The sequence below is a fragment of the Enhydra lutris genome, unplaced genomic scaffold (assembly GCF_002288905.1).
Source record: "Enhydra lutris kenyoni isolate GAN:26980312 unplaced genomic scaffold, ASM228890v2 scaffoldscaffold76, whole genome shotgun sequence".
Classification (NCBI taxonomy): Eukaryota; Metazoa; Chordata; class Mammalia; order Carnivora; family Mustelidae; genus Enhydra; species Enhydra lutris.
Window position 1 is genome coordinate 171,950 of NW_019154160.1, and position 15,367 is coordinate 187,316.

Here is a 15,367-nt window from a genome sequence, read left to right on the forward strand (position 1 = left end):
CAAATTCTTTTTTTTCTTATGATGAGAACCTCTAAGATCTACTCTATTAGCAATTTTTAAATGTAACATATGATATTATTAACTATTGTCACTATGCTGTACATTATATTCCCATGGCTTATTATTTCATAACTGGAAGTTGGTACCCTTAGACTTTCTGCACCCATTTCATCTGTTCCCTACCCCGGCCAGCAACCTCCCTCCTGTTCTCTATGTCTATGAATTGTTTTTTGTTTTTTTGTTTTTTTTTTTAAGATTCCACATATAAGTATGATCATATTGTATTTGTCTTTCTCCGTCTGACCTGTTTCATTTCACATAATGCCCTCAAGGTCCATACATACAACAAAAGGCAGGATTCCCTTCTTCATTATGGCTGAATAATATTCCATTGTGTGTAACATATACAATAATAGACACATTCCATTATGGTATATATATATATGCATGTTATATATCTATATAGATATTATAGATAGATAATATATATCCATATAGATATTGTATATCACATTTTCTTTATCCATTCATCCATTGGTGGACAGTTAGGTTGTGTTTACATGTCTTCGCTATTGTAAATAAGGCCACAGTAAAAAAAGAAAAAATAAGCCTGCAATAAACATAAGGGTGTAGGTACTGTTTTGAGTTGGTGGTTTCATTTTATTCAGATAAATATCCAGAAGTGGGATTGCTGGATCATATGGTAATTCTATTTTTAATATTTTGAGGAGCCTCCATATTGTTTGCCATAGTGGCTACACCAATTTATACTCCCACCAACAGTGCACAAGGGTTCTCTTTCTCCAAGTCCTTGCCAGCCCTTGTTTTTTATTGTCTTCTTGGTAAGAGACATTCTAACAGGTGCAAGGTGATATCTCATTGTGGTTTTGATCTGCATTTCCCTGATGGCTAGTGATGTTCAGCACCTTTTCATAAACCTATTGGCCATCTGTATGCCTTCTTTGGAAAAATGTCTATTCAGGTCCTCTGTGCATTTTTAATCAGATTTTTAATTAAATTGTATGAGTTCTTTATATATGTGAGATATCAATCCCTTATCAGATATATGATTTGCAAATATTTTCTCCCATTCTGTAGGTTATTTTTTTCATTTTGTTGATGATTTCCTTTGCCATGCTGAAGCTTTTTAGTTTGATGTTGTCCCACTTGTTTACTTTTACTTTGGTTGCTTTTGCTTTCAAAGTCATATCCAGAACAAATCATCTTCAAAACTGATGTCAAGGAGTTAACTGTCTATGTTTTTTTTCTACGAGTTTTATGGTTTCCAGTCTTTCATTCATGTCTTCAATCCATTTTGAGTTTATTTTTGTGTATGGTGTAAGAGGGCAGTTTCATTCTTCTGCATGTGGTTGTCCAGTTTTCCCAACACCATTTACTCAAGAGTCTGTTCCTTCCCCATTATATAATCTTGCCTCCTGTGTTGTAAATTAATTAATCATATATGTATGGGTTTATTTTTTGGCTCTCTATTCTGTTCCATTAATCTATGTGTCTGTTTTTATGCCAATGTTATACTGTTTTGATTACTACAGCTTTGTGATATAGTTTGAAATCAGGAAATGTGATTCCTCCAGGTTGGTTCTTCTTTCTCAAGATTGCTTTGGTTGTTTGGGGTCTTTTGTGGTTTCATAGAAGTTTTAGGATTTTTTTTTAAGTTTTAGGATTTTTTGTTCTTTCTGTGAAAAATGCTGTTGGAATTTTGATAGGGATTACTTTCAGTAGTATGGACATTTTAATAACACTAATTCTTCAAATCCATGAGTATGAAATAGTTTTTCATTTATTTGTGTCTTCTTAATTTTTTTCATCAGTGTCATAGTTTTTAGTGTATAGGTTTTTCACTTTCTTGGCTATTTTTATTCTTACATGTTTTATTCTTTTTGGTGCAATTATAAATGGGATTGTTTTCTTTATTTCTCTTTCTGATACTCCATTATTAGTGTAAGGAACACAACTAATTTCTAATATATTGATTTTGTATCCTGAAACTTTACTGAATTTATTAGTTCTAACAGTTGTGGGGTTGTTTGTTTTTTTTTTTTTTCAGTTATGGGTTTTTATGGGTTTTTTTTTGGTGGAACCTTTAGGGGTTTTTTTGTTTTGTTTTGTTTTGTTTTGTTTTGTTTTACATATAATATGTCGCCAACTGCAAATAGAGATAGTTTCAATTCTTCCTTTCTGCTTTTAATGCCTTTTTTCTTTTTCTTACTTAATTGCTCTGGCTAGGACTTCTAATACTATGTTGAATAAAAGTGTCAAGAGTGAGCATCCTTGTCCTATTCCTGATCTTAGAGTGAAAGCTTTTAGATAAGTAATTATTTTAATGGAATATTTCCAAAAGATCAAACTGGCCAACTATGGCCTCTGGGCAGCCACCTGTTTTATGTACATAAAGCTTTAACTTCTAATTTAAAAGCAGAATTCTTAATTACACTCCTATACCAGCAAGCATATAAAATGGTTCTAGAATATTTCTGGTTCAATGAGATGTTCATGTTCCTAGGATTGTATATTTTTTCTTTGATTGCCCTATTCAGGTCATCATTATCCAGTTTTGGATATAACTTCAAAAAATATAACATAACACAAAATATACACAAAAATCTTTCTCTAAGATGACTAACTGATAAAGCAAGTCTTGGCTCTGTTCTCCAAAGTTACATAAGGAAGCTACAAAATAAAGCTATATAGTAACATTCTTTTACAGGAAAAGTGTTTTAGTTGTGGGTTTTTTTGGGGGGGAGATGTTTTGTTTTGTTGAGAGAGAGAGCGCGCATGAGTAGGGACCGAGGGGCAGATGGAGAGGGAGAGAGAGAATCTTAAGCAGGCTCCATGCCCAGTGTGGAGCTTGGCAAGGGGCTTGATCTCACAACTCTGAGATCATGACCTGAGCTGAAATCAAGAGTCAGGTGCTTAACCAACTGAGCCACACAAGTGCCCCGGAAAAGTGTTTTACAATATACTTTCAATCTTCAGAATTACAAAGGGAGCGTGGGGAAGACCCTTATAGTTTTCCTTGTCCCACAGGTGCCCCATTCAACCATGGAGCATTTATAACATGTGAGAGTTCCATTGATACTTACACAATTTGCAATCTCCTCCCTAATATGCTCATTCTAAAACAGGAGATATTTATAGGAATTGTGTACACATCAAAATAGTGCTACCCTGCCATACTCAGCTTGGAACTCAGTTCCAAACACTAGCATTTAACAGAAAAACCAAATTTTCTTTATAGGGCTAACTGGAATCTTGACCCCATTAAAAAGTTATTTCTTTCTTTAGTAATGCTTTAGGTCTTGGCAATGTTAACAGACAATATACTGTGAATGCATTTTTGTCTCTAGGATAAAGTCAGGGAAAGGTAAAGAAAGTGTTTTATGAAGGACAATGTGGCAGACTTCCTCAAACAGAAGGATTTCTCCCCATTTAAGGTGGTTCCCCCATTATCGATAGTTTGACCTTGGGCAAGTCACTTATCCGTGTGTCAGCTTTGTCATCTCAAAAAATGAAAACTACCTCCTGGTACCCTTGTGAGGAGTCAAGAAATTAGTACAAGGAAAGCAGTTTGAATATACAAAGCACATAGTAGGTGCTCAATAAATCATAGCTCTTGTTAGCTGTTAGAGATCGGCCAGCCAAGCCTAGGGGAGGTCTGAAGGCGATGGGTACAAAGTTGACAACCATGAAGGAATGATAACTAAAGGGGGTGCTAACTACATCTAACTTTCTCTCACTCCAGCTGAGAACAAATGTAGGGGTTTCTCCAGAATCCACTTTGGGCCTGCTGCTCTGTGCATCCTACATGCTCTTGGGGACAGGGGGTGATGACTCCAAAACCTAGAATTGCCGCCCTGGTCTCTGGACCCATTTCTCCTGGGCAGGAACCAAGAGGTTTGCAAGACAAGCACCTCAGACCCAGCATATCTCCAGCATTATGTGTCACCTCACTCCCTCAAGCTCGCCGAACCTGCTTCCCTGGTGTTCTCCTGGTGGACGGAATTCCATCATAACTGCATCTGCCAAGCTATGGACTCTCCCCTTTCCTCAGCAGCCTCCCGGCCAATCTGCCTCACATTTAATCAGTAACCAGGTCCTGCTGGTTCCAGCTCTTCAAGGTTCTCAAAACTGACTCCCTCTCTCTCTCTCTCTCTCTCTCTCTCACTGTTACCTCTGCCCCAGGTCAGATCCTCGTGTTTATCTCATTGTCCTGCCTCCCCACGCCACTGCTCACCTCCATTAAAACCCAGTGATCCCTTCAAAATCCGAGCTCACAACCAGGCTTCCAGGGCCCTCCTTGGTCAGCCCCTGCCCATCTGAATTCTTTTCCTGCGTTTTCTGATATGCACTTCATTTTCTAAACTGCTGTTTCCCTGCCCACAGATGGTTGCTTTTTCAAGCCCATATCTAGGCTCAGGCTGTTCCTCTGCCCGTAATGCTTTCCTCTTCTTCATCTGGCTCAGATCAAATCCCATGTCCTCCAGGAAGCATCCTGGATCTTCCTTTCTCTCACACTAGTTTAGACCCCCTTTCCCTGGGATATGCTCTTTGTCTTGTATTTGCTACACAGGACAATCATGCTTCCATCCCTAGACTGTGAGCTCCTGGAAGATAGGCAGTGCTGTATGTTAAACGTCTTTGCATCCTGAGTGCTTAACATAGTGCCTGGCACCTCACGAATAAATAGGGACCAAGTGACTGTTTCTGAGCCTTCCTCCGGCCCCACTCACAACAGAACGCCATTGGGAGAAACTAGGTTAGTATTAGAGGTCATGCCCTAATGTGGGGGAAACAGTTCAAACACTGCACAAACAGCCTAAAATCACAGATATTCATTCCAGAGCAGCAGAAGGCAATTCAGAAACCAGTCTCAGGAGTGGGGCATGGGAGGGATCAGAAGGGGCCTGGCAGAGGCTCAGAACAGAAAGAGAGCCGCCAGGATGGACAAGTCACCAAGGTTTGGCAGCTGCCTCGCCATATTGCTGTGCTAGAGGCTTCCAGGCCACCCAACCAGAGGAAAAGTAAAAAGGTTATTCACTCATTCAGCCAATGGTTATTGAACAACTACTAATGCGGCAAGCACTGAACAATGAACTAAAAAGGCCTTGTCTCTTCCCATCCAGCCGAGCCGGGGACGGGGAGACAGAAAATACCAACACAATCAAAGAAAAGTGTAATTACACAGAGTAATGAGAAGCGAGGAGAGAAGAAACAGGATGCTGTGAGAGAAAATAGCAGGGCAGGGAAGGACTCTCTCTAAGGATGTGGTTTTCAAGCTGAAGTCGGCAAAGGCAGGAAGGAGCAAGAGCCCACAGGCCCCTGGGGACTGGCCTGGGCAAGGCACTGGAACAGCCTGGCGTGGCTTCAAAAAGGTGGGCGAGGGAAAGCAAGGCCTGACACCATTTGCTGGGGAGGTTGGCAAACGCAGCATAGGGGATTCAGATTAAGGTGTTTTGATTCAGTTCCATGGATGGTGGTTGAGGAAGAGGTTGAAGAGAGGGCGTGATGTAGTGATGGGATGTGGTTTCCGTTCACAGGAGGACGTCCAGGCTGCTGGGTGGAGACGGGACCCCAAAGGAGGTCGGGAAGAAGGGAGAGCAGGAGGAAGTGGCTGGGACTCTACTGAACGCTCCCCTTTGGGGCTTTCGGTAATGTGTCATTTACCCTGTTTTACAGCACAGGGAAACTGAGGCTGGGAGCTGGAAAGTGGACCCAGGTCTGTTCTGTCCCAGAGTAGGAGCTTAGCCCCCTACTGTGGGCCCTTGTGCTTGGTTAACTAACTTCCAGATTGGCAAAGATGAAAAAGAATGATACTACCCACGTTCAGCGAGGTGGCAGGGGAGAGGGGGAGCTTGCATCCGCTGCAGATGAGAAGGCAAACTGGTGCAGTTTTTCTAGAAGAAAGCCTGTGCCTTTAAGACGTGTGTCCTCCGAGAGGCCCCCCCTCCTTCCCAGTTTTAGGTATCCTTATGAAAACAAACCAACTATTGAACAAAGTTGTCTGAACAAGTGTTGTGTCTCAGTATCTGTGACAGCAAAATAGGGCATTAATAAAATAGACTCCAGTACTACACAGTTAATGACTGATAATTTATTGGTGCAGAAAGACTACACCATATTGTCTAGTGAGAAAATTAGGTCACCAAATGATGTGGCATGATTCTGTTTTGCAATGTATGTTTGTATACAGAGAAAAAATTCTGGAAGGATCTATATCCGGACATTAAGAGTGGCTATTGTCAGGGAGGAAAATTTTTTCCTTCCACTCTTTTAGGTTCTGTGGTCTCACAGCAAAAATTATAGAAGGCAGATAACTGGAGAAAAGCAAGTTTAATTATATATGTACGAAAGCCCTACAAAGACAAAGCAAATCATGGACAAGTCAGGCAGTTGAGGTTTCTATAGCCTCCAAAGCTAAGGAATGGGAGAGGGGCCTGGGCCTCAAAGGTGGGGAGGGTAACTCATAGGACTTTAAAGACAGATCTTTGGTAATTGGATGTTCACCCTGGTATATGGTCTTTCAGATAAAAAGTTTTCTCTGGGGGCGCGTGGGTGGCTCAGTGGGTTAAAGCCTCTGCCTTCGCCTTGGGTCATGATTCCAGGGTCCTGGGATCAAGCCCCATATCGGGCTCTCTGCTCAGCAGGGAGCCTGCTTCCCTTCCTCTCTGTCTGCCTCTCTGCCTACTTGTGATCTCTGCCTGTCAAATAAATAAATAAAATCTTTAAAAAAAAAAAGAAATAGAACATTCCCAGCGTCCTAGAAGCCCACTTTGTAATATCGTGTTAAACCCACCGTATTGTGCCCAGCTTCTTTCACTCAATGTGACTTCGTGCAATTCTTCCAAGAGACTGCACTGAGTTATAACAAGTTAATAGTATTAATCGTTGAAAATCTTAGAATGTTAACACCGTGTCTGTGGTAAATATGATACCTCAAAATGATAATCACCACGTCACCTTATAAAGCACTTCCCGTAGACTCTAGCTCTAAGCATTATTATCATCCTCACTTAATCAACAAAGGACCAGGGGTGCAGGGGGTAAGTCACCCTGCCCCAGCTCACACACAGAGCTAGTAGGTGGCACAACCAGGACAGCTTCATGCTACAGCCATGCCCTTTTTGCCCCACTTTATGGGATTAAGAGCAAAGGTAGCAGTGGATTAAATGTCAGGAATAACTTGTCCACCACTAGACTCTTTATTTTTTTATTTTTTTTAAGATTTTTAAAATTTATTTGACAGACAAAGATCACAAGTAGGCAGAGAGGCAGGCAGAGAGAGGGGGGAAGCAGGCTCCCCACTGACCAGAGAGCCTGATGCGGGGCTCCGTCCCAGAACCCTGGGAGCATGACCTGAGCCAAAGGCAGAGGCTTTAACCCACCGAGCCACCTAGGCACCCCACCACTAGGCTCTTTAAACATTGAGGCAATTACCAGGGAAGGTGGTTTCAGCTCTCTTTCTGAAAACCATCTAGAATAAAGTACACAGACGCTTCTAGTTCAGAAGATGAATGTCTCATCAATACTCAACCAGTTTCAATATTAATAATCTCTCGCAAGAATTTCCTTCACTAAAAATCTCTGGTGACATTTCTCATTTAACCCTACTATTTGTGGTACCTTCATTATTACAGTTTATAGTTGGTATACATCTATGCCTCCTTGTCATGTGGATTTCATATTTGCATACGTCCACTTTCCAGCTTTGGGAGTAATATTGATTTCAGCCTCTTAGTGATCACATGTGAGAGTTTTAGTTCTCATTCACAGATGGGAAAGCTGGGTCCCACTGTCAGATAGCTGGTTTCACAGGACTGGGGCAGGACTCGGGTCTCTGGCTTACAGCTCACAGCCAGCTCGACCACACAGCCCTGCATTAGGTGAGAAACTTCTTTTTTCTACCAGGAAACAAACAGTCATGGTCCCAGTTGTTAATAAAACTGTGAGTGGTTTTTTCCCCCCAAGAAAAGTAGAAACACATGAATTAGCTTTATGTATCACAAAATCTTATCTCACTCTAAGATCTAGAATGATCCTCCTTTAAATACTGTGATTCTAGGTGTCTGTAACACATTTCACAATCCAGTACACTTCGTAGAGATTTCAAAAGAAATCAGGTGAATTAGCAGGGAAAACAAGAACGTATCACCTCAAATATTTACTTAAGCACGAACACAGGTGTCCTTGTCTTATAGATCAGAGCTGTCAGCTGTGAAAACCTGAACTCCTCTCCTTCCCATCCCTACTTCTCCCCTGGACATTATGTCTTTTGTATCAATTTTATTTTTTAAAAAAGTAAACAATTCACATCTGTAGTTTCTCTGCCTCTGAGTCTAGCGTCAGATACGGTGCCTGTGGAAGAATTTAGGACACTGTTTCCCCAGGAAGTGCACTCTGCATTCCTCTGGTTACCTTTCAGTAATCCCCAAACTAGAGGGACTATTTTTCCTGACAAAAGACACAGTATCTACAGGTCAGAGAACAGTTGATAAGCCTGTTTAGTTTCCCAAAGACTTTGGTGGCATTTACCCTCTTTTAATGTTTCCCAAGTCAGCCTTCCAGAACCTTGCCAGGACCCAGGTGGTCCCCGCTCTCCTCCCTGGAGGGTTTTCTCTGCCTCCTCTTTGAGAGCATCTGTGAATCTCTACTTTCACAGTTACCATTTTATAAGTAGATGTGGAGAGTGGGGACATCTCTCAAGAAACAGATGAATGAGGTCCCGGAACTGTCACTTCTATGACATAAGGGAAATACTCAGCCTCAGGAGCAAATAAAGGGTCCCTCAGAGATCTGGATTAGCCCCTGTCTCAGCGGGATGGGGGTCTAGGTGCATAACTTGAGTGAATAGAGAGCTGGAGCACAACTCGGGCAGCGTCTGTGGTTATCATCCTCGGATACCGAGGCTTCTCCTCTTTCTTTTTTAGTTTAATCGTTTGAAGTGCACAGTTCAGTAGCACTAAGTACATTCCCGATGCTGTGCGACCATCACCGCCGTCTGTCTCCAGAACTTTCTCCTCTTCCCAAATGGAACTCTGTACCCATTAAACAATATCTCCCCCCTCCTCCCCAACCCTAGCTCGTAAAAACTGTCTTTCTACTTTCCATCTATCCGAACGTGTCTGTTCCAGGGCCTCACAGAAAGTGGATTCATACTTGGTGTATGGCTTATTTCATTTATCATAATGTCTTCGAGATCCGGCAGAATTTTTTTCTTTTTAAAGCTGAATAATACTCCAGCGTGTAGATAAACCACCTTCTATTTCATTTATCCATCTGTGGACACTTGGGCTATTTCCACCTTTTGACTATTGTAAACAATGTTACTATGAAAATGGCTTATAAATACCTTTTTGAGTCCCTGCTTTTAATTCTTCAGAGTATATACCCAGAAATGGAATGGCTGGATGGTATGGTTTAAGTTTTTGAGAAACTGCCAAGTCCCCCCACCTTTTTTTTTAAGAGAGAGAGAGGGTGTGTGTGTGTGTGTGTGTGTGTGTGTGTGTGTGCGTGCACCTGCAGAGTTGGAGGCCAGAGGGAGAGAGAATCCCCAGCAGACTCCACGCTGAGCACAGAGCCCAGTCCGGGGCTGGATCCCTCCGCTCCGAGATCATGACCTGAGCCAAAACCAGGAGTCAAATGTTCAACTGACTGAGCCACTTTTTGAGTTCGAAGCATCTTAGGGTAAATCTAACTTCCTGTTTTTGACTTTACTGACCTGTTTATCTGGCAAAATCAGGACTCTCAGAAAGGATCGCTGCTACCGAAAATGTAAATCAGGCATTTTGGATGTTGCAGCCGCTCTCGCAAGCACTGAGGTCCGGCGGGGCGTCAGAAGAAAGTTTAACTTGATGGTAGCAACCTGTAAAGGTCCTCTGTCTTCCAAATGAAGAATTTGCATCCTAGTCATTAACAAGGTCTCCTAAGTTCCTAACAGGGCCAAGATATATTTTCCTCCACAAAGCTTTCAGGGGGAAAACATTAATTCGGTTCATCAAGTTGTGGTAGGATTAAATGAGGCATGAGCCATGAGCCATGCAAGGCACAATTGGAGGGGGATGTCTTTATTTTCTTTTAAACTTTATTTATTTATTTGAAAAAAAGAGAGAGAATGAACAGGGGGAGGGGCAGAGGCAGAGGGACAAGCAGACTCCTCGCCGAGCAGGGAGCCCAGAACAGGGCTCAGATCCCAGGACCCTGGGATCATGATCTGAGTTGAAGTCAGATGCTTAACCCACTGAGCCCCCCAGGCGCCCCAAGGGATGTCTTTTTTTTTTTTTTAATTTGACACAGAGAGAGAGAGAGAGATCACAAGTAGGCGGAGAGGCAGGCAGAGAGAGAGGAGGAAGCAGGCTCCCCGCTGAACAGAGAGCCCGATGCGGGGCTCGATCCCAGAACCCTGGGATCACGACCTGAGCCAAAGGCAGAGGCTTTAACCCACTGAGCCACCCAGGCGCCCCCCGAGGGATGTCTTTAATGTATCAAAATACTTCGGGGCTTCTTTTAGGTGTCACAAAGTGAAACAAGCCAACAAACATCTCAAGGGAAAGAAGAATTTTCCTAGAGACTTTATTTCCACAGCTTTCAGGTGGTTTTCATGTTGGAAAGATAAAGAAGTTTCTTCTGGTCCCTTTGACCCTGACATCTCTGTTGGGTTTGTGTCCCTGAGTTATACTAGACCTGACACAAGTACAGACATCTGCACTTGTCACTGAGTGTGGCCGGAGGAGTCACGTGAGCCGATGACGGTAATAGCCATCACAGGGCAGAGTCGCAATCACCATTCATTATCAAGGACCTAACACACAGGGCACATAACATCTCAGAATACTTTGACAGTTACTTGTTTAGAAACTAATTATGAAGACTGTGCCAGGTGTTTCAGTGCTCGGGCAGGCGTGGAAATTGAAAACCGTAAATGACGTGGTGACGTCTATTATAAGCATCTACTTTAAAAGCTGTTGTTCTAGGCTCCACCGTGATGTTATAATATGAATTACTTTAGCTCTCATCTGGAAAATAGTATTCTTGGTATCAATTTCCAGGTACAGCAACAATCCTAAGAGTTCTGAGCAAATACAGATAATATATAATAGTGACTCAACAAATATTTACTGCACATCTACCATGATGTCTATAGATACATACATATTACACACACACACACACACACACAGAAAGCAGTCTAGTCTGTAGTTAAGAGCATGATACTGGAAGTGAAACAGGACTGGGCTCAAGTGCTGGTACCACCATTTAAAAGCAGTGCGACATTGGGCAAGTCTCTGATTCCTTATCTGTAAAATGGGAACAAAATACCTCCGGGGCAGAACCGTTGTGAAGATTAAAAACAACAACGCTTGTAAAGCACTAGCCCAAGCCCTGACTTAAATATTCAATAAAGGGGAGCGACTGATTGTTTTTATATGTACCTGCATATGGGTTTGAAAGTAAAACTATAAATTCAGAAATCCATAAGAGGCGTGGGATTTAAAAGACGACAGCAGTTTTTAATCAAAAAGTCATTTCATGATGTATTTCTTTTTAATCCAAATTTTAAACTAGAAATACTAGCAGCTTTAAAAAGGAGAGAGCCAGATGTCAGCACAAAGGAAGGGTGAAAATCTGCACTACGAGCTGGGTGAAAGTTTGCGACCGGGTGGTTGGTGGCAGTGGCGAGGCCCAGGATTCTCTTTCTCATGGTTAGCTTCGTTCTCTGTCCTCCAAAGGCTGCAGAATTCTCAAATCCAGAGTAATGATGATCCTTTCCGGGACAAACGTAGGCCCTCCCCCTCTGCAGGAGAATCAGGGTGCCGTGACTCATAGGAGCCACCACGAAATCACTAACTGGAAATCCTTGCTGCAGGCCCACTGCAAAGGAATTGGGCTTGATTTGCCAGATGCCCCATGTGATCTGAATGTGGCCACCTGCCAAGGAGCCAAGGGCAGAGAGGGCCACTCGCTTTCCTGGCAACACAGACATTGCCTAGCTCCATCACCAAATGCAAAAGCAGCCTTGGGCAGACTCGTAGCCATTTCCAATGACAGTTTGGCTTGGATGAGGGTAGTTTCAGTGCCCGTGTTTGGTGCATCGCCTCTTTCGGCAGTTCACCCGTTCTTCCACGGGGAGGCTGTGTTCTGAGGTTCTTGCGGTCCATGGAGCTACCGCCTTCCCCATCTGCTCCCGTATCTTCCTCTGGTGACATCAGACCGTGCCGCAGGCTTTGCCTTTGACATCTCTTGGGCTGTTTGACTCAACTGTGCATGTTCTTACGTTGCCAGGAGAATGATCCTCCCCTAAGCTGAACGGAAGCCAGAAGTTAACTACAAACAAGCGCCGAAGATTGCTTCGCAGCGTGGAGAACCTGTTTCTCTGCAGCTGACCCAGAGGCTGGTTGCTAATCAGCCTGCCGTGGGGCTCCCAAAGGAAAGAGTTCCTCGTTCACCGGGAGGAGGGAATCACCGTGCAGGTAGGTGACCATGTTTCTGAGACTTCCTGGTCGCCAGCTGAGCGTGTGTGCCGCTCTGGTGGGCCGGCTGGGGACAGGCTGAGAACTCGAGAACCGCTGAGTCAGGGGATTAGCAGATGGGGTCCTGGCAGCGCTGGGGCTCCTGGGAGCTGGTCCCGACAGGCTGCTTGCTCAGAGAGTGGTCGGGTACTGTGCAGAAAGAGGAGGAGAATGAAGATACGCCTGTGGAGTGGGCTGAGCCAAAGACCCTCGCTAGAAAGACTGCAGCTCTGGTTCTTGGATGCCAGGAAACTGACATGGTTGGTCTGGGGCACATCGTTAACTCCAAGGACTCATTTAATAAACGGGTGCAGGTGGGCTCCCAGGTGCCTGAAACCCAGCAGACCCCAAGGGCACTCACTCTTTCTCTCTCTCACCCCTTGCTGCTAGTCCCCGTCTGACCTCCAGCCTCTGTTATATCCCTAGTCTGTGCTAAGGAGATTTCAAGTCTCTCCCTGCTCCTCTATCTTGGAGGCCAGACGCTGGTGTGTGAGGAAGAGGGAGTGAGCATAGAGCTATGGACAGGAGTGGGGAATTATGAAGGGGACAAGTCCCACAGCTGCAGTTGTGGGGGAGGGGAGGGGAGGTGGGGAGTCTGGAGGAGATTCGAAGGAGTGCTCAGAGGAGCCAGAATGCCCACCCAGCTGGGAGGCAACTGAGGATCGTGCGGAAGACGGGATTCTAGAGAGCGGGAGTCGAGAACGAGCCCCGGCTAGGATCGTGGTTGTGTGGGTCTTGAGCAACTGTTCTGAGCCGGGACGTGGAGAGCCTGGGGATGGGTCAGGCTGGCTGGGGGATGGATGAAGCCAACCCCGAAGCCTGGGAGCCACCCCCACTGCACGAGCCTCCTCTTCCCCACTTCTAAGTGTTTCCTAAAAACCTTTGAATGGCCCCTTCCCTCCCACATCCTCTCAGCTGGGCCCTCGTGATCTCTCCCTTGGCTCATTGCAATGGTCTTACCACCAGAGTCCCTGCTTCTCATGTCTTCCCCCTCCAATCCGTTCCTCACACAACTGCCAAACATCATCTTTCCAAAATGCAACCTTGGTCACGTCTCCAAGCTTAAAAGATTCCAGTGGCTTCCCACTGCCTGCAGAATAAAGCTCAAATATCTTGCAGGGCAGGCCGGGCATTCAAGACCTGTCCCCGCACCCTGCCATTGTGGCTTCATCTGCTGTAACTTACCTGCAAGTATCCAGGCACCTGGACGAGTTGCTCTTCCTGGAATATGACCTTGCAATTGTCTTATGACTTCCTGACGTTATCCCCTTAGCCCCGAATACCTTTTTCTTCTATCTCATCTACCACAGCTCTCCTCATCTCTCAAGACAAAGCCATGTCCTCTGAGAAGACTTCTCCATCCCTCTCCTTCCAGATCAAGGTTAATTGCTCTGTCTCCTGGTGTGAGTGTGTGTATGTGTGTGTGTGTGTGTGTGTGAGAGAGAGAGAGAGATAAACTATCACACAAATCTTTTCCAGTTTTACCATTTGAAGTGGACAGTTCTGTGGCATTAAGTACATTCACATCGTTCATCGACCATCACCAGTAGCAGTCTCTGAACTTTCTTGTCCTTCCCGACTAAAACTGTCCTCATTTAACACGAACTCTCCACCCCCTCCCCCAGCTCCTGGCAAGCAGAATTCTGCTATCTCCATGAATTTCACTAAACTAGGTGCCTTCTATTAGTGGAATCGTACGCCCTAATTCCCTTCATGACTGGCTTGTTTGACTTTGCATGATGTCCTCGAGGTCTGTTCGTGTGGCAGCCTGTGTCAGGCAGAACTTCCTCTTTGAGACTGAGTGATGTGCCATTGTCCGGACCTACTGTGTTTTCTTTGGGCGTTCATTCATTCAATTCTTTGGGATTCATACGGATCTTTGGGTTGTTCCACCCGATAATTACTGTGATGCTGGTGCTGTGAACAGCCGCGTTACAAACATCCACTCAAGGCCCTGCTCTCGGTCCCTGGAGAATGCACCTAAGGGCAGAATTACTGGGTCATATGATCATTCTAACTTGTGTCTTTCTCCCTCTGAGGTCACTGTGCCTGGTAAGTGTCACCTTCAACACGGAAATGCAGCCGTATATACATTCCCTCGCAGTGACGCTGGGAAAATTAAAGCACAACAAACACCCCGCGAAGTACATTTGACTGTGCCCTGCAGTGAAATATGTTTCCCACGTAGAGAAGTTGCAAACTCCTTGAAACGTGTAAGTGCTAATAACACTTGGACTCTAAAATTAGACTCTGGCAAGCAAGATGCTTCTAAGAAAATCCTTTCAAGAAATCCAGTTAGTGCATTTGTCAGTGACTACTTGGTTAGGACATGCTTGGGAGTGTAGAGACAAGAGTCCCCTGTTCCAGCCCTGCCCTCCCCTATACAGTTTATCTTTCTCTACTAGTTCTCTAGGCTCTGATTCTGCCATCAGTAAAATAACAAATGTTCCTGTACACTCATCAGAAAAGACCGACCCAAATGCTCAGAACACACACACACACACACATAGAGATCATCCGAATATCATAGCGCCTGGCACCGCAGGCGACACTGGAGCATCTTTAGCCGTCAGCAGGATCCGTACTCATCTCTCAAAGCAAGCTAAATGGAATTCTTTAAAGGGTGGAGGACACCAATACTTGATCATTCCTATTCCGATTAAAAAAAAAAAATCTCCGAGTAGAAAGCACAATTCCAGGGACATTGGGGGCGTACCTGATAGGAAAGGAGCTGGCAGGATTTTAAAACGTGACAGTTGAGGAGATTGGTTTTTGTAAATAAGGAATAGGCACAGAGAAAGAAAGCCCTGAGCCAAGCTGATAAAAAAAAAAATCTTGGTAAA

The 15,367-nt window shown here is 44.3% G+C and overlaps 1 protein-coding gene across 2 annotated transcripts in view; it reads left to right on the top strand.

Moving 5' to 3' along the window:
* The first annotated feature begins 11,605 nt into the window (after positions 1-11,605).
* Positions 11,606-15,367, top strand: part of LOC111160518 (lysosomal trafficking regulator) — a 184,951-nt gene continuing 181,189 nt past the window's right edge. For both annotated transcript variants that reach the window (XM_022523674.1, XM_022523675.1), the window contains exons 1-2: positions 11,606-12,485; positions 14,564-14,737. The gene's annotated coding sequence lies outside the window, so the exon portion shown is untranslated. The remainder of the gene's footprint in view (positions 12,486-14,563; positions 14,738-15,367) is intronic.